Here is a 19,935-nt window from a genome sequence, read left to right on the forward strand (position 1 = left end):
AGAAAGCCTTGATGACTCCATCAAGTTATCAAAACTCTTCTCCGTATCTCAGAAGAACGCATATCTATGCTGCGTACACACACTGACAAAGTCTTCGCTTGTAACTGCTGGATCTACGTGGCTCAAGAGCAGCGTTCAGCTACTCAAAATGCCTTGCAAAACACCAGCACTGGTGCTTATTCTCCAAAGATACAAGATGATGAAATCAATATAGTAAACTACCACGGACATTACCAACAACATTTTACAAAGCATTTTGCTGCTTCTGTGCTTTGCCCGTAACTGCACCCCAACTGATACACCAAGGCTAACAGTTGCAGTAGTAGGAACCAGCTTACGGTGCTATTTCAGTGCTAGACAGGACAAAGATTCACTTTCCTGTTGAAGAACATTGATTCTGCTGCTTGTGGACGGTCTGTTTTCCAGAGTGCTTGAGGCTCATCCAAAACAGACGCCTTAAGTGTATGAAAAAAAAAAAAAGATAGATTTAAATCAACCTAGTTTTTCAGACCTTCCCAAAAGAGGGTTTAGTAGGTGGAAAAAAGGACTTAAGCTTAACAGAAGTGCTTCTATCATAATTATTAATCAAGATAGTGCTGACTGCAAAACTGTGCAGCTTCACCAGTTGCTCAGAAGGCAGCTGATACAATACGTGATGTAGGCGCAGTACTTGTGCCATTACAAAGAAGCGCCAAGAAATTAAGGGTTCCACCCATGCCCCTCAGCTAAACTCAGGGCTGAAGCTGAAACAGATATCTAACTCATCACAACGAGAGGTGTGATTTGGGTTGTATCTCTCGCCTCTTTTCTCATCAAAAAGACAAAAAGGCCCTTCTGGACTGGCAGAAAGCCTGTTGCAAAAAGATCTGTGGGAAAGATCTTGGGCCGACGCTCCTTTCAGGAGGAACAGGCTCGCTGTGGACATCACCCAGGCCGCCTCCTGGCCATGAAGGAGAAGTGTATGCTCAGTCCCACACCAGCTCAGGCCCAGGTGCCTGCTGAGAGCCCGGGTGCTGGCAGCTGGTCACACAGCCTCTGTGCTCCCCCCAGCTCCATTTCTAAGATGCCAGCAAAGCCAGCAGGCCTACTTTGAAGAGGTTTCCCTCCAGACCTACCATACAGCTAAATACAAACGTTCGGAAGCCCTCAGATGAAGAGATAACGTGTACTTTATACTCAAGGTGAAGAGCAAGCAAGCAAATAACTTTGGTTCAACCAAAGATACCAACAGTTACCAAGATAGGAGCTTTAGGGCCTGAGAACCTAAACTCTAATTACTATGGGTCATGGCTTTTAGCACTACTGCAAATCAGATGGACCTGAATAATCTTACTGTTGGGTCATTGCTGATTCCAGGCAGGGAGGAGACTCCTTCATATCCCAGCAGCGTTACTGACTCTGGGCACGATAGAGTGTGCTGGACTAGAAGTGGCCCTGCCGTCAGCAGCTCCCATCCTGGCTTTTTGACCAGGCACAGCAAAATCAGTGGTTTATCATCATCTCAGCTCAATCCCACCTGTAGCAAGGAGCACAGGTATTTCTGCGTACTGCCTCCTGAATTATTTAGAAGGGGATTCACTGGGCTATGCATTAAGTACAACCACGGTAATTTTAAGAAGCTAAACGCAAGAGTATTAATGAAAAAGTTGCACTCTCCTTCCAAAGGAAAGTTTAATATATCCAATATATTCCTGCATAAGTATTTCATGTTAAGCAGTAAGACTATCCCAACAGGTCACCTAGACAATTTCCAACACCAAACATGCAAGCACAACCTAAAGAAAACTCAGTCAGTCATTTCACCCAGATATAAAAAAAAAATACTAAAAAAAAAAAACACAAGTAAACATAAGCAATCAACTGAAGACATGCAACCTTGTTTAAAGTTCAGATACGCAAGCTTGAGGAATTGCCTGCTCCACATACTTAAAGCACCCCTTCCCTTTCAGGGGCGCCAATCAGCCCTTTGACAGCACACACCAGAAATTTGCAAAAAACACACCACCATGCACGAAAATATTGTGCTTGTATACTGGGGGAAGAGGAGGAAAGGCTGGGCAGTTTTCACTGGAATTAATTACTCCATTGGGCATGTTATGCAATGTCCCTACCATTCAGGTTAACACACACAGCACAACTTTAAGAGCCATACCTAGCAAGACTGCCAGCAGTATGCGTTTCCACTCAGACACAGCTCTGTTGACCTCAGCAGAACGTCTCTTTGAGTAAAGTCCGAAAAAAACAGGCATTTGTAAGCCTGGAGAATAACACGGGTTCATGAAAAAGCAGCATGAGGGCAAGTTTCCGTCTGCCCAAAAGGCTGCAAGCTTTGGAGTCGTGTCATTCCCCCCAGCTGCAATTGTTCTCCTTTTTAACTAAACTTTGAGTTTTGCCCCTTGGTTAATTCATTTACTTTAACTCAGCAAGAAGTATTTTTCAGCCAGAAGCAGGGTGCCTTTTAAAACAAGCACAGCCCAAAGCAGGAATGCCTGTAATTCCTGACTCCTACCACCTGCCACAGATTCAGGTAAAAGAGTTTGTCAAATTCAGGGATTAATAGAATGGTGGTGCATCCATCTCACACAAATATGAAGTCTGAACATCTTGTACCATCTAAGTATTTTTCAATGCACATAAAAAACAGTATTAATGACTTCCCTATAGTGTATTTTAGGCTTTTAATGCCAGGAAAAAAAGCTCTCTGAATTGGGCTCTTGAAAGCGTTCTTCTTGCAAGAAAATCAACTTCGTTTCTGAAAAAAAATCAAATCATTTTGTGCAGGCTTCTATTACAGCATCTATGCTATGCTTAGCTATTTTGAAAATTCAGATAGTTTAAAATAAAAAGAAGTCCAACATCCACTCCAGTATACACATATACAGTCATTTCTTCACTGAGCTTCTGCACAGCAATTTGATAAGTAACTGAAAAACATATAGACAGATGAGAAAAAAATAGTCATCCTGTGAGATAGCAGATATAATGGGACACAAGAACTCCAAGATTTTAAAGCAAATTGATTAGTAGCCCAAAACACTCAGCTTACTAAAACTAAATCAGAGGTCAAGAGCTTCCCATGTTCTCCTATTACCAGCTGGACAACACAGTGTCAAAGACCTGAAGAGCCAGAAAGCACAGACTATTTAGAAAGGCACCCCTCATGCTTCCAAGAGATGTAAACATAAGCGAAGACAAAGACCTACAACAGGAAAAACAGAAAAAGCAAGGCCTAGTTATTTTTTTCCTAATTTCAGTGGCCGAGCAACTCTATGACCACAACTCAACAGAAACACCATGAACTGAGTTCATACAGCTATGCTGAAAAGTTGGATCAAAGAAAAAAGGTAGCTTTAAATATAAAATGAACAGATTAAAATACAAAATTGAGGTTGGGTGGGCTGGAAAGGAAGACTCCAGTAGCTGATTAAAGCTGCCTTGTTTCTTGAACTCTTAACTGGATGGTAATCATCGATGGCTATCAGTCATCTCTGACATGCAGCATTTTATTGCGTTGAGAGGGCAGCATTAGGCTGGACAGGATATCTGTGTGTCATCCACGCCGAGAGGCAGACACTAACCACTGAAGTATGGCCATAGGGCACAAAGACAATGAATAATCAGGGTCCGAACAGCACCAGGAGCTGAAGTTAGTTCCCAAATTCATCGTTATGCTCAATAAAACCACAATACATCAGTTTTCAGACACCAAGGTAAAATACTCCAGCTAGGTAGCATTTTAGTCAGAACGAGAAATTCAGATCATCTGCAAGTTAAATAAATCAAGTAGTTAAACAAACCAAAAAATCCAAAGAAACCACGCATAAACCCCCACACCCACTCTTTGAAGCGTGGTACAACTACAGAATATAAGAATTCAATAAGAGTTATAGGAGGGCAGAGGGCAAATTAAAACAAGTTAGAGCAAGCAACAAAAAGGGTTATACTGCAGCATGAGAGCCCCTATAGATTAAAGATCTACCAGATTTTCTATCATATTTGGCCATTACATCTGTCCAAAACGGGACACAATACATGGATGACAGGCTCAAAGCCTGAGCCACCAAACAGACCCGAGCAGCACCACTGACTGCAAAGCTTGCAAGATCACACTGGGAGTTGAGAGGACTGGCTGCCAAAACTTGATTATGCCCCAAGAGCAGAGAACAAAAGGAGGCAGGGCTTTACCTTCTAACACATGGCTTTATTTGGTATATTAAAGCAGCTCCTGGCCTGCACCAAGCAGCAGCAAGCTGGCATCACCTGCAACCAAGGACCTGTTGGGGGTTCAGCACAGCAGCACACAAAGCCAGGAGGCCACCCCAAAAAGCTGGCCTTTGAGAATAGGACGAGTGTGAATGTGTGTACCTACAAAACACACACAGAGGCAGTGCTCCTTCCACAGTGACTTCATTCTGTAATTCTTGCAGCCGTCAAGAATGTTTTCTCAGCCATTTAAGTCACATTACCATAATGCACACAGACTGAATTTCCACGGTACTCTCTTATGGGCCCTCCAGTGTTGAATAACACAACCAAAATCACTTCCCATTCTTTCCCCTTGCTGTACAGTACTGCTGACTTCAGTATTCACATGGTGCCATGAGCACTGAAGGCAGATCTCCACATCTGCACCTTGCCTTCAGACACTCAACTCTGAAGGATTTTCACTACCCAAACTGAGAAGTTAATGGATTTGTTGTTCAGCTTAGCAGCACTCATGCTAGCGGAAAGACAGGAACTTTTTCTGCTCCATTTCCATGATATTGACAACCATATCCTGGGGTGCATCAAGCACAGCATCGCTAGTAGGGCAAGTGAAGTGATCGTCCTGCTCTACTCTGCGCTGGTGCAGCCTCACCTTGAGTACTGTGTGCAGTTCTGGGCACCACAGTACAAGACAGACATTAAACTGTTGGAGAGTGTCCAGAGGAGGGTGATGAAGATGGTGAAGGGCCTGGAGGGGATGATGTATGAAGAGCGGCTGAGGTCACTGGGCCTGTTCAGCCTAGAGAAGAGGAGGCTGAGGGGGGGACTTCATCGTGGTCTACAACTTCCTTGCGAGGGGGAGTGGAGAGGCAGGTGACCTGTTCTCCATAAACACCAGTGATAGGACCCACGGGTGAAGCTGAGGCAGGGGAAGTTCAGACTAGATATCAGGAGGAGATTTTTTACTGAGAGGGTGGTTGCACACTGGAACAGGCTCCCCAGTGAAGTAGTCACTGCACCAAGCCTGTCTGAATTTAAGAAACATTTGGACCGTGCACTGACTCACATGGTCTAAACTTCTGGGTAGACCTGCACGGTGCAAGGAGTTGGACTTGATGATCCTTATGGGTCCCTTCCAACTCGGAATATTCTGTGATTCTATATTAGTGGATGCTTCTTGCAATAAGGAAGTTAGCTAAACCAACTGCAAGGTATTTCCAAGTTACTTGCACCCACCCGACTGCATGTGATTTCAGTAGTCAAATACAGAAAGGGGTTCTAGACTGTCACTCATTAAAAAAAATAACGTACCATTAGTTTCCATCCAATACCATGCTTAACTCCTTATCCCTCCAACGTGAGCATTCAGTTACTCCAGACACTCAGCACAGGGGGCTGATAAAGGTTAGCCTCAACAGTTTTCCCACCCTAATATTCATGTGGTGGTTTCCTGCTTGCAAAGTGACTGATATTTTTTAGATCACACCTAGCCACTGTATTCTAGTTTCCTCTTCAGGAACGTCTTGTACTCTTATCCGCTGCTGAAGAGAGATGGGGGAAGTTCACCTCTCTGCATAGTTCTACTCAGTCAGTGCTCCTTAGGGGAGACAATTTTTATACTATGGCTAAAACGGAGCATAGACTACAGCAGTGAGAAATCACAGTGAAGGCTTGCAGAGGCTATTGGAGACTTCAGAAACAACCTAATTTTCAGAGTCCAAGTTCTACAGAGCATTCCGTCAGGATTTTCTTTACTTTGAGCAACTGCACACCCAAAAGGTATTTTCTGAAGACATCACAAGGTTACCTTAAAACAAATAAAGAACAGGCAAAATGATTAAATATTTCAAGTCATTTCCCATACAGCAGGGAGATCCACAGGCTGATTTGACACTTTTGTTGACAGCACGTTTATATGAAGCCAGAGGCCAGGAGAGCTGCTCCTGTTCTGTTCACACCACCTCCTGAGGCACCACAGCCCCGCACATCAGTTCCCTTATGCAGCTGGACCTCAGCTCTGCAGCACAGGGATTTCCGCCTAAGCGGCACGACCAAGAAGCCTAGCGCTGCTCCTCCTCCCCTCTCCCTGTTCCCAGAAGTCGGCAGTCTTTGTATTTACTTCCTAGATGTGGATTAAAACTGAAAGATTCATATCTGCTGAGACACAATCCATCCCTTTCATTCCCAGACACTACCCCACCATAAAATATTTCCCCTTCCCTCCCTAAACTGGGCGTTTCCTCCCACTCTCTTGCCCTTGGTAAAAACATTCATCTTCTTGCCATCTTGAGGAACTTGGACTCATCTCAAATTTCACCAGGCCCCCTTGTATACCACTTCCCAAAGTCCTTGGGGGGAAGTTTAATCCGGATCCAAACTCTGGAATCGATCCCAAGATGCTGCTGGGCTCCAATCAATGCTATAATTCTCAAGCGTGCTCAGCCTTGCCAGCTGGGTCCACTTCCAAACAGAGCGGACGACTGGGCACAATCTCAGAAATACATCACACCTCAAGCCATCTCTTCTAGATACTAACATGCACATCCTGGTTAAAACACTGCTCCTTCAGTTGTATCATTAAGGCTCCAGGTGAAACAGCAGCAGCAGGGGATTTGCAGAAAAACAAGATATCATTGAGTATTCTTGGATCAACTCCCAAATCACTCAAACCTGGCACAATTAAAAAAGAACAATGAAAACAACAAGAAACATCCCATTTTTGTTACTTGCTTGTGCCCTGTGAAAGAGGGAGCTCCTAACAGTCAGTAATTTCAACATCAAGTTTAGACTCAAGTTCCAAAAGATCATTCAACTTCACTTTGCTAACACCGAGGAACTAAGGCTTTCTTGTGTTTACTGAGACCTCCTGAACAACCATTGATTATTGATTTTGCTCCTAATATTAGACGCCTAAATAAAACTGCAATTGTTTGAAATCCCCAACTGCTTTATTTTCTTCTTGCACAAAGCAATTGCAAGAAGCCAAACTAAACCAGGAAAGCTTCTCATCAACCCTTATTTAAGAGAGAATCAGGCCTCCCCCAGGATCCAGCCTGGTTATAAGAAATAGGTTCAACCCTACATTTTGCTGTACTTCCTTCTCTTTTGGCTTGCTGCCATATTGCAGCCCATGTATTCCATTTGTCCTGTGCTGCTCTAAAGTTTTATTCTATGGTTTACCCCTATTTAAAAGCTTTTCTCTATTCCCTCTGACAGTTACCGTGTCTTCTCACTGTGATAGGAAGCTCCATGTGGAAGCGCAAGGACTGTAAGATTACTTATATGTTATTAAATAATACAAGAAAAAAAATAGGAAATTTTTCAAGAACAGCAAATTGATTCACTTGGAGACACCCTCCCAAACCCCCTAACGATGCCTGAGCTCAAGCATCACTAAACATCACAGCCTCAGTTGTCAAGGCACTGCAGGTTGATCACAGTGCTGAGATGGCAGAGAATTTAGAGAAGTGCATGCAACTTAGAAAAATTTGATCTTCAACATCCTTGGAGAGTAATTATTTTCCTTTTAATTCCATTAGATACCAAAAGTGATGACACTAATCCGGGTCAAGGCACGCAAATAGAGGAGTTCGAGCTTACTTCTCCACTGGAGAGGTTGAAGTGGAGCATTAATGCTGGTATACGAGAAGCCACTCTCCTTTCAGATGATTTATGCAACCTTGCTTTAAAAGAGTTGCACTCATTTTATTGCCTACTCTGCACATTCTCAAGAAGCGTTGGAGGCAGTGCCAGAAAAATAACAGGGCTTAACAATGTCTAGCACAAATCCATCGGTGCAAGAGTTCCTTTCTGAAGCGTTTCCAGATTTTTTCAGTGGGAACATTTTGTAAATAGAACTTAAAATTTGCCTTGAGCCAGGCAACACCCGCTTTTACTCAGCCCTTCACGATAATAAAACAAGTAGTTTCTCCACGAGCTATAGCCAACGTCTTCCAGAGGAAAGAAAGCACAAAGCACGTGGTTTACCAGAGTCACTCTCTCACATCCACAGCTTTCCTGTTGCGGGTTGCCGTATCTTCCCAACCGAGCTAGCAATGTTTCTGCATCATGCAAAACAGTGCTGTGATTGGAAATAAACCCTTCTGGTCGGCATAACTTGGCAGATAAAACCCAAACGGCCACCGCCAGATAGAAAGAAACGCGTACGTGAGGCAGACAAAGCTTCCTTTTGTTGTTCCCTTAACGCTTTTTTTCTTTCTCTGTCCCTGAGCAATTTCACTTTACTTAAAACCGTTACTTAAAAAAAATAAGAAGAAAGAACACACTAAGGGAGCTACACAATACCACAGAAACATCGGTGTGCTTATGTTAGAAGAAATTCAGAAAATTCATGTGTTGGTGACAGCGTGAAAGACCAAAGCAGTCAGATTCATAAAAATAACCAGTTAAAAATAGCAGTTCTTGTATTCCCCATGGAAAACACCTTAGCAGAAGTTACATGGATAATTTCATCTTGTCTCAACTAGAGTTAGCTTACACTAGCACTATGACCTTATTTCCCAGAATTTTTGCCAAGTCACAAACTGAAAATGGACCATCAGTTACAACTACCAGTTCAAGATGTAAAACACCTTCAAGGCAAGGACTGCTCCTTTCCACCTCACAGTGAATACTCCACTTTAGAAATTTAGTGTAGGTTATATTCACCAAGTGAAGCAAGTTAATTGGCCAACAACTGAGAAAACGTCCTGCCCCTAGTATCAGGCTGCTTATTAGTCCTTGTTTTGAGCACAGAAGATTGTAAAATGGAAATGCAATTTCTAATCTGATGTCCAATGTAATTGCTTTACTGTGCAAACCACAAAACATGCTACTGAGCAGTAACAGTGCTTTGCACACAGCCAGGCTATCCTAATTTCTGCAGGAGCAACACACGGCACACTCAGAAATTAAAGCTGTGCAGAAAAGACATCAGGTTTCATTTTTGTCTATTAAAGGACATTCTCATTCAGTCATTCCACTCACATGCAGGTTAATTGCTTATTTCTGAGCTACACCCACAACATTTGGCTGCTAAGGACCAGTCCTTCTGCCTAAAGCAAGGAGATGATTCCTCCAGATAATACCCCCAATTCACTGCTCTACATGGGATCATGCTAGTTCTACCATCAACGCTGATACCATCCAAGCTTTTATGCATCACATTACAAAACAGAAGACCACCCATGGCATGACAAACCTGTTCTGAGAGCTGCAGATTAGACCCTTGTGGGAGCCAGGCGCAGCTCTCGCCCAGAGCGGTACTTCTGTTTCAGCTGGCAGGGAGATGGGAGCACACGGCAAGAGGCAGGTCTCAGCTTCCTGCTGCCCATTTTGAGACTACTTCAACTTCTTCATTGGAAGACCCAAAAGGGCCAGTAGCATCTACCTACCTTCTCCAAACAAAAGATAAAGCACATACAAGTCCACTTTACCTTTTCTATCACAGGGCAAACCTTTGCAACTAGACAGCTTTTAAAATCTCTCAGGTAGTTGGTAATACAGGGCCTTGACATCCTTATAGAGGACCCCTGCATGCGTCACAGGCCTGCACAGAAGTCACATTACAAAAGCTTTGGTACCTTAAGTGCAATTATAGCAAAACTGAGGGACAAACACACAAGGAGTGTAACTGCAACGGGGCGCTAGTAAGTAATGCAACCCTCAATGCACCTCCTTATTTCCTGCTCCCAGTGAGGGCCTGTGCCCAAATGTGCAGATGTTAAATTTCATTTCAATGCTCAGGAGCCTCTGAAAGGCATGCTGCTCCTACCCAAATCCTGCACTGCTCAGGGAGACATTTCCTCCCAGGCATCAGGAGTTAACATCTCCCTAATTAGGGCCAGCAGAACTCCAATACACCTTCACAAACAGGAGGACGGACTAGGAGAGAGGGGCAGGCTTAGCCAATACCTCCCTTGAGAAACCTCATTCAGCTCCATATAGACTCCTCCAAGCGCTTATCCCCAGTGCAGGGTGAGATGCAGGGTACAAGAGACAACGCACAGCTTTGCCTTTCTCCTTGTACCTCCAGACTGCAGGAAGGTAATGGGACAGCCGCTCTCCTGGGAGTGACCAGGTGGCTTCCCAGGAAGACTGCTTCCTTCCCCCTAGGCTTGGCTGAGGGCCACTAAGCAGGGCAAGTCACAGCAGTTGCCACAGGCAGTTGACCTTGACTGATAACCAGCCAAGGAAAGCAGCACCAGTGGGGCCACAACTTCTCCCTCCTCAGATGGTTTGCAACCAAGTTTAGACAGTGAGGACTCAACTCCAATCACATTTCTACTACACATCAATGAAGGTGATTCTCAAGTTCAGCTGTATCTCAATTTCTAAATCCCTTAACCTGAAATTAAGGTCTGCTAAACCAACATCCCCAACGGAAGAAAGTTTCCTGTGCTCCAGTAAAGTAGCCCTGCTCCCTCAGGACACCCAGCCCACAGACCCACCTGACTGCTTCTGCCAAGAGGGAAGACTTGCATCAGGGCACTACAGGTCAAACACATGCATCTGAATTATCATTTAATAATTTGAGGTCCACCCTTCTGAATAGGTTATCCTAACCCTGAATCAAAGATTTGCAGCAATCCAGTCTATTTATTTTCCAGTACGAAGGAATGTTGCCAAAAAGCCATGCAGCAGAGCACAAGAAGTTTTAAAGGTTTTGTATAAAACTCATTTCCCCATTCCCCTCCCAAAGCTACGATAAAAATCTTAACGGAAAGAGATTCTTTAATTTGCCTCTCTCCCACAAAGAGCAGGAAGATCTTTGGGAAGAAGGAGATAATCAAAATTCACAGCACATTTCTTATCAGTGTTTGAACAAGTCGTGTTTATTCTTCTGGCAGTGCTTTAATTTAATTTCAGCAAACACACCAAACTCTCTACATCATCATCTGGGCCAAACACCAGAAGAATCAGTCCCCAGAGGAAATCTCTCTACTGCTCTCATCCTCTTCTCCCAGCACCCAGGAAACTTGGACAAGACTGGACAGACTTGCCGATACCCTCTGCACATAGCATTGCTGGTTTACAAGCACACCCACTTTGGGGCATGCTCCCCTGCAGATGTTTCTGCCCAATACCTAGAACTGCCAAATGTGGAGATGAGGTAGGAGAGCCATCCCATACCCAAGGGTTCCCGTTGAACGCCACCTCACCCACCTTTACAGCCACTCCAAACAGGCTACAGTGCTACATCTCTCTTTTTCACATCTCGTAAGATAGAGGAGTCAAAGATAGAGGAGTAGGCTGGAAAGGATGTCCAGGGTCATCAAGTCCAGCAGTCTGCCAACAAAGAGCTCAATCACACTTATAGTCAACCCAGATCAAACGTTGGATTAGATTAAGCTGGAAAAAGGCTGGGGCAGCTTCCACCGCCAGCCTTCCAGGGCTGCTACTGACTCCTCAAACACCCCTCTCTCAACCTCCCTCAACCAGATTTTGTCCATTTTAGAGAACTCCTCATCTCCCTGAGGCATTCACCACTATGCTTGTGGGCACGGGCCCCATGGGGCCGTGGGCCGTGGTGCAAGCTCACCACCATGACCGCGTGAGCCTCGCTGGGCCTTGCGCAAGGCCCAGGCCATGGGGTGGAATGGGCCACAGCGCCGGCGGGCAGAGCATGGTGCCCGTGAGGAGCTGGGGCTGGAAGGCAAGGTGCCCTGATATGCAGCGTGGAAGAAAGGGGAAGGAAACAAGCTTTAGTGGGAGAGAATCTGACTGCTCTCCATTTTAAAATTGGATTTCAGTGTAAAAAAGATTGACTTGCCCCCCCCAACCCGTAAGGTTTTTGTCCATTTTTAGACACAGCCTACAATCTACACTAAGTTTTTTGTGAGTTTGCATGGCCACCTCCCGCCCAAACAAGAAACAATGCTAAAAAAATAAACTCCAACAATAGTTGCAACAGATTGCTACCCCTACACAGAGTTGAAGGTATTTTTTAATTCATCATTAGTCTTCCTTTGAGGAAGCCATGCAAAAGCCTACAATGGGCAAGGTTCATCACCACCCATATGTTTTCATTGAGCATTAACAGGTCTCCATCTCACTCAAGAAGAGTCACCAGAAAGACTGCTCTTCCTCAGAAATACAACCAAGTCAATGTTAATTGGGTTTTCTTTCCACAGCACGCAACGCTTCACTGAATGAGCAAAGTCAGCGCATCACGCTCAAAACTAAGAGGGAAAAAATAAGGCTAAAGCCTTTTACAAACCTCCCGACTGCCACCACGATGAGCAGCATTTGAGCAGAGCAAGAACGCTCTGAGTGGATCGCTTTGACAGATGAGCCCAGCAAGTCAACCATAGGGACTCTACAGCCTCACCGCTGCTATTCAGCGAAAGTTGATCAGATAGCAGGAGACAAATAATGCCAAGCAAACACACCAAGAAGTGCTCTCCCTCCATTTAAGAGTTTATAATTAACCTAACAAAAAAAAAATATATAGTCACTAGTGCCTTCCGGGCTGCAGAAGCAGCTAGGAACAGAGAGCACACCGTGCATTTGCACGCCCTGAAATACAGGGGACCTCGAAAACACACAGGTTTCAGTTTACCTGAGTTACAAGCCTGCCATCCCAGGTGTGCAAGCCCTAAGTGTACATTTAACAGGCTTTTCCTCAACAGCTATCATATCTCCTATCTGCACTCTCAGCCATGCAGTTCCTATTTTGTTTTCTTTTCCGAGTGGCTGAGCTTCTGTCTGCTGCAGGTCCCGCTCCCCGTGCCCTCCACTTGAAGCGTTTTCACCAGAAATACACACGCGCGCACACACAGACAGAATGGAGCTTTTGCTGCATCGCCATTCTGACGAGTGTCAACACAGCTGCTGTCTCCGCTGGAATGTAAACCAATATTGTTGTTAGATCTGCTTCAGCTCCAGGTAACTTCCTCAAAGACTTTCATAGTATGTGGCAGTTTGCTCGATTTCTACCTTACAAAAAATCAACCCAGTTGGTTTTAAAAAAAAATCTAAGCTGTATCTGAAGTTTGAGTTTGACTCATGCCTGTCCATGCAGTGCAAAAAGGTTGCATCCATTTTACACAAATTTATTCTCTAAAGTGCTTAAACCGACCTGTGTAAAATATCTTTCTGCTGCAAGTCACAAGGCAAGGTATTAACAGCACTGTGTAAAAGAGTTATCGGCGCAGACGCTAACACAACATTTGCGGCAAAGAACCTCTGTTAACATTATTTTACTTAAAAAGGTAACCAAAGACAGGGATTACAATGCATTTTTGGTTTACTTCCTAAACATCATCCACTTCTAACAATGAGCAGCAATTTTGGCAATAAAAAGACTAGTTAATGAGTTATGATGTAGTCAACACAGACACTGTTCGTACTGCTACAGGAACGGAATCTGTATGCATTGGTCACAGTATGCGACTACTTCGACTTGCTTTTCCAAAGCAAGAAAAAATTATGTTTGGCTAATCAAGGTTCTCCAAGCAAATTCACTGTCTCAAATGTAAAGCCTCAAAGCTTGTTCTCGCTCCAATATCCAGCCCAGCAAACTACCTGCCATTTGTAAAGGCGGAAAAGATTCAAAAAATAAAAATATATTCCACACCTAACAACAGGGCTACAGGGGTAAAGAAATCGCACGATTTGACTAAAAATAAAATGTTAAAGAGATCACAACTCAAACCTAGAATCCTTACCTCGCTATACTGGGACTGGGCATTGTTTTCCAGGTACAACATGTTAGCAGTCAAATTGATCAATGCTGCTGTTCTTTCTTCTGGCTCCAGGATTTTGACAAACACCTCCCACCCCCTAGAAGACCCTAAAAGTATGTGATGCTACTTGGAAGATAACAGGACTCAGAGTGTGCCTCTCTGCATAATTTAAGTTTCCCTTATATACCTAACTATAGGCAAGGAGGAGGAGGTGGGGCTCTCCTGCCTTACCTGTCCAATCTGTCAAAGTGCCACCTGGAGTCCTCCACTCCAATGGAGAGAGGCCTCTCCCAGCTCATTAAGTAGTTAGAATTCCTTATCACCAATCTCTAAAAAGCGAAGGGAAGGAGGGGGAGAAAATGACAGGAGGGGAAAAGAAGAAAAGAAATGAAAGGAAACTATAACTTTCCCCTGTCACTTTTCTACAAGTTTAGGAACTCAAAAGACAGCCACGGAGTTGCTCCAAATCAGCCACTCCAAAAAAAATTCTATTTATTTATTTTCCAAGAAGAGTCTAATGTTTTCCTCAGGCACTGGCTTTACTGCTACCAAAGCCCAAAGCGTTTGGGAAGGGATCAAGGCATAACATTTGAGATCGGCAGTAGCGCAGCCGAGCCTCCAGCTGCTGCGGCATGCAGCTTTTGGACAAAACACACAAGGGGCTTTCTGAGAAGCAATCCTTGTTTTGTGCACCATAATCCAACCACATGCTCTGTCATCTGTGTGCTTTCATCCGCGCTCACAGGACATCACTTCACTGCAGCTACATTTCTTCCCGCCTCTCCAATTGTTTCTAATTCTGCAAAAAGCTTGAAAATAATATCACTTTAAAACAAAATTATTAAAAATTGAAAATAAACGACTTAAAGAGACTCATGATTTTGAGCTAATACATGGGAGAAATTTCTGGGTACCCTTCAGCAAGTCACCTGAACACTGTGCCCACAGCAACCAGAGATTTGGGGACGACACCTCAGAGCTGATCTGAGGAAAAACTCTTCAGCTGCCTGCTCACTACGAATGGCTCCGCTGTGACTTCACTCTGAACAAGCAAATACCCCCCAGCCTGCCCCAGGTCCCTGTGTAGGTGGCCCCAGACGTGGGTTACAAGGTCTGTGCTGTGCCAGCAGCCTCGGAGTGGAGCTGCCCAACAGTTCGGAGCTGCACATAAGATCCACCGCCATCTACGTGGGATGCACGGGGAGAACAAAAGGCAGCTCCTTTCGTCTGCTCCTGGAAGAGCAGGCAAACTCCATCCAACGAGGGGAAACAAAACACCTTTCTAAAGGGGTGGGGAAGGGGGAGAGAGGAAACCAAACATCCAGATCAGAGAGCAGCCGCCTGCCCTCCCAGCCTAATGACAGTGCTCCAGACTTATTTGAGGACCTGCTGTGAAGCAGACCAGTGGCTAATTGCTATGTACGCACACTGCTACGGCCACTCACAATGAAAACCGAGTCCCAGAGTGCAACTGACCCACAGGGGGCTTTGTAGAAACAAGGGGAGGAAGAGAAGTCCCTGGCAGACCTGCAACGCACACAGAGCCCAGCCGACGCCTCCTGCCCAGGGAGCTGCTTCTGCTCCCTGCTGCACCAACTCCCTCGCCTTTGGGCATCCTTTAACCCTAACATCTCTGGGCTCACGAGGGGAGGACACTGGGTTCACAGGGAGATCAGCGTAAGCAGGCTGTGCTGCTCGTGAGTACAGGGTGGTAATGGCTCCCCGGGCTTCCCTCCCCAACATATTACAGCAGAAGCAGCTACCACTGCCTTCCTGCCACCCTGAGAATCAAAGGACACAGCCAGCTCTGCCAGCTACTTTCCAAAACTAATAAAACACGGCAAAAACACTTGCAGAAAGGAACTGGCAGCAGAGCAAACAGCAGAGGATCACAGTGCCCTCCCTACCCTGCAGCAGCTCCTTCCCATAAGAGGCAGTGCAGTTGTCTCACTCTGCTCTCACGCAGCGAGTTTGGCTCAGCAGAGGACTGCTGGACACCAGAGCAAAGGGTTCAAGCATTTACCATGCACATTGCCTCTCCCTCCTTGCCAAGCACAACTCAAGAAGGTGCTTTCCCTGGATGGTACTTCCAAGAACAGGCTGCAGGGAGTAGCACAGAGCCCTCCCCAGCAAAGGGAAAGCCCAACCTACCACCAGTAACATCCCAGAGCTAGGGCCCTGCACACCCTCAGCACTCCTGAACTACCAGGAAGAGCCTGCTGAATCCAGAACAGGTTTCCTACATCACTGCAACAATTCAGGAGGCCGCTGCCACAGCCCCTTGCCTTCTCCATCTTCCCCAGCACCACTTGCTGTGCTCGATGCGTTTATGTGATCTCACCAGAGACAGGTACAAGCCAGAAAACCACACAAAGTGCTCGTCTGGAGATACAGGCAAGGTGTGCAGGGAGCAGCCACGGCACTGCTAGCCAAACGGGTCACTTCACAGCAGCACTGCAAAGCTTGCAGAGCTTGATGGACATCAAGCTGGAAGTCACCTGTGGATTTACTGCTGTGTAGTAGCAGGGAAGTGTTATACTGAGCTTGGAGGACTGGCAGTTTTGACCCCTTTAAATCCTGTCAGGTTTTTGATACTTGCCTGTGAGCTCAAAAGCTACAAAGACAAAGAGAAGACAAAGAGCAAGGTAAGATGCAACCATGAATCTCTCAACCTCGGCACGTCATTGCAAAAAAAAAGAAAAAGAAAAACTTATTTACTAGCTGTGCTACTAAACTCAGAAGATCCTCCTTTTCCAAGTCATTAATGCAGCACTGTTGTGTTGGGTATCTGCTATCTTCTGTCCCACAGGTGGCTGGAGGTGGTTGTGGGTGAAGCAACACCCAGATGCGCTACACAGAGATATGTGGAAGTTTATCCAACGAGATCTGCATGTCAAACACGAGGAGAAGTGTATATAGCATGAATAAATTGACATGTCAGCACAAATCCCTGCCCTCTGTACACACAGCCCTGACCCGGCTCGGTGTTTCAGAAGTATTAGCCTGTGTTATCATCTTGAAGGAGATGCTTGACAAGGGGCCTTTGGCAAACAGTCCTCCACAGGTGCCACAAAGGAGGCCACCATCACCCTGGTATGGGAGGCAGAGGTAACAGAGCACCCCAGAACTTCCAGGCTGCAGGCAGGAAACAGCACTCAAAAATTCCAAAAATTAAACACAGATGAGTCTCCAAAAACCTGATAGCAGTAAGGCAGCATCTTTTAGATGCTGTCAGAAGAAATCTCAATTCCCTGAAACTGTGTGTGCTTAAATAGAAGTCACATAACTAAAGTGATCCCCTTCAGACTGCACACTCACTCCTCTGCAATGGGTCTCTAATTACCATTTCCAAGCCTTCTGGAAAAGGCTTTCTTTCTCCAAGAACACCATAAATTCTGTTGCAACTGTGATGCTATGAAGTCACAGGCAGGAGAATCTTTGGTGTAATAAGGTATACCCTCTATCTACAACCAGCCTAGTCAAAGGAAGCAAACTGTTGCAGAAGGCCCTCCTTCTACATGTTAAAAAAAATTAATTATTTCTATTCACACTGAGGCCAAAGCAACAAGGTTTATTCTTCCAGTCCAATAAGCTTCCTCCCATTCCCAACTAGAAAAAAAAAATCAACCCAAAGCGTCAGGCTGTGCTTCAAGCTTTGGATGCTCTGTTTGGCTGAACACAGAAAAGCAAAGCAGCTGATGCTTGGAAAGGAAAATCTCTCTCACCTCTGAAGAAGAGACCTCCAGCACTTTAGGAAACCAAAACAATTATCGTTAGTTAGATTGGAAGGTTTCAGGTGCAACCCTCCCAGGTCTGACTCAGTTACTCCAGAAAGCTTCTGGCAACAGTTTGCAGCTCCCACTGGTATGTTGAGAAACAGAGTACACAAATAAGACCCCTAACTTTCCAAAACGAGGCATCGGCCAAGTCAAACTGCGGATTCAGGTTTTTCTTTGGAATGTGCTTCCCACATGCTGTTACACGGTCTGTCCCAGCATCTCTGCCTGGTTTCACCGGCAAGTTCTCAGTAACCCCTCCTGGATACACAGCAACTGTGCTAACACATGGAAATGAAAAAATGCAATTACCACAAGTCTTTTTAATGGTAAGGTTAATGGGAGATTGTGTAATTTCAGGGGGGCTGGGGGTTGCATGCACCTGCCTGCTTGTTAGGTGGCTTCATGCAGAATTTCCTGCAGATCAAAGGGAAAAGTCTGCTCAGACCTCTCCACTCTGTAGTAAAAATAGTATCTGGATCAACCGCGTCACCGTGGACTGCGACATCCACTCAGCTCAGAAATGTTTACAAATTAAGACTGAGATAACAGAAGGAGGAGGAAAAAATAGAATGTGTGGGTTTTCCCCCCCTCCCTTTGCTACATATGAATAACTGCTGAATGCTCAAAAACGAGCCTCTGCCAATTAGCTTCGGGAGGTTTTCCAGTGAAGACTTCATGGGGACACGTGTGATGGACAGTAATAGCAAGCAGCCAGGTTAAAGAGCAAAAAAAAAGTTCAGCCTTCCTTCCTGAAAACTAGCACGGAGGTGGTCAGCTGGCCTTCACTGCTCAAACCAAGCAGAAGAGGTGAGGAAGAAAGATTTCCATACTGAAACAGGGACTTTCCCCTTTCAAAGAAAAATATAGCAAGACAAAATTAAAAAAAAAAACAACACCCAAGAGATGCAGTAGTGGGCAGGATGCTGCCTTTCAGCTGCAGAAAGCAGCTGGATATGGCCTCACGCACAGCCACCAAGCCCGAAACGTGCCCTGATTGCACTGCAAGTGCTTGCTACTGAAGGATAATCCTTTTTTCCAAGGACATCCAGCTGCATTTTTCCCCCATTTTCAAAACACAGGGGTAAGACTCGGACTTGCTGAGGGCAGGAGGAGAGCCCTGCTCCCAGGCTGCCTGCAGCGCAGGTCGGCTTCTCCCTCCCCAAGGCAATCGGCTGTCACAACAGGTCTGCCCTCCGACCCTGGGTAAACATCTGCGCACGCTGCTTATTTGAGCTCCTATAGCTTCGTTATCTCCCCAGAACACCCCTAGGGCTAATTAGAGAGTTAATGGCATCATGTCAGGAGATAACGCTCTGTGGGGGGAGCAGGGAGAGGGAAGGTGGAAAGGAATTGTGAAACAAAACCTGTTCCCTTCACAACCGCTGTGCAATATTGGTTTAGGAAGGGCGCACGCAGCCCCCAGGGACTCTGCCCTCCGGCTGACAAGCTCCATTTAATAAGGGAGCGAAGACGCTCCTCTGGAGAGATTCAGCTTTCCAGCCAAGATGATGCAAGGTCCCCACATCTTCCCTACCAGCTGCATAATCCAGCCACCTCCCGTCCTGTCTCCTACTCCTACCAAGAGAGGTTATTCCCAAAGCCAGCAGGCTCCCTTCCTGCAGTCAGAAGTACAATGCAGGCTGGGAAACAGGTAACCAGATCATTTATCAATCAAAAAGCTGTTTTATTCCTGGTGCTCCTCTTACATATCCCCCCCCCCCCCCCCATGTATCTGTACCTTGGTAACTCTTAGTAAAAGCAACTGCTCTTTCAAGTGTTTAGGGATAAAAGGAAACAACCTTCTGCAGACAGAGACCTCTGCAGGGCAGCTGATCAGCTGCCAACCCACTGGCCAGACAACATTTCTGCACCAATGAATGCAAAACTACGGGCCAGCAGACACCTGAGCACAGAGCCATGGCCAGGGCACTTTGGGGCTTTAAGCTTCTGCCACCAGCAGCTCTTTTGCCTGATAGCTCTCAATGTTCAAGCTGTGATTCTGCTGGGGATCTTCGGGTGCCTAACATCATGTGCACATACACACCTCCACCCCCCATTCACAGAACATTTTGCAAAAGTAAAAGAGAAAGTCATACAAGAAACTCCAAGAGAGTTACAGTTCACTGTGTGATTCCCAAGCAGCAAAACCAGCCCCATCCCTCCAGCTGGATGTGGGCATGGCACAAACCTTCATCCGACAGACTGATCTGGCCAGGGAAAGAAAGAGATAAGGACAGATTAGGGAGCCTTTGTTTTTAGTTACA

The 19,935-nt window shown here is 45.6% G+C and overlaps 1 protein-coding gene across 9 annotated transcripts in view; it reads right to left on the reverse strand.

Annotated features, from left to right (window-relative positions):
* The window catches only part of TP63 (tumor protein p63), a 226,017-nt gene that overhangs the window by 52,857 nt on the left and 153,225 nt on the right, over positions 1-19,935 (reverse strand). The window lies entirely within an intron of this gene.

The sequence above is a fragment of the Oxyura jamaicensis genome, chromosome 9 (assembly GCF_011077185.1).
Source record: "Oxyura jamaicensis isolate SHBP4307 breed ruddy duck chromosome 9, BPBGC_Ojam_1.0, whole genome shotgun sequence".
Taxonomy (NCBI): Eukaryota; Metazoa; Chordata; class Aves; order Anseriformes; family Anatidae; genus Oxyura; species Oxyura jamaicensis.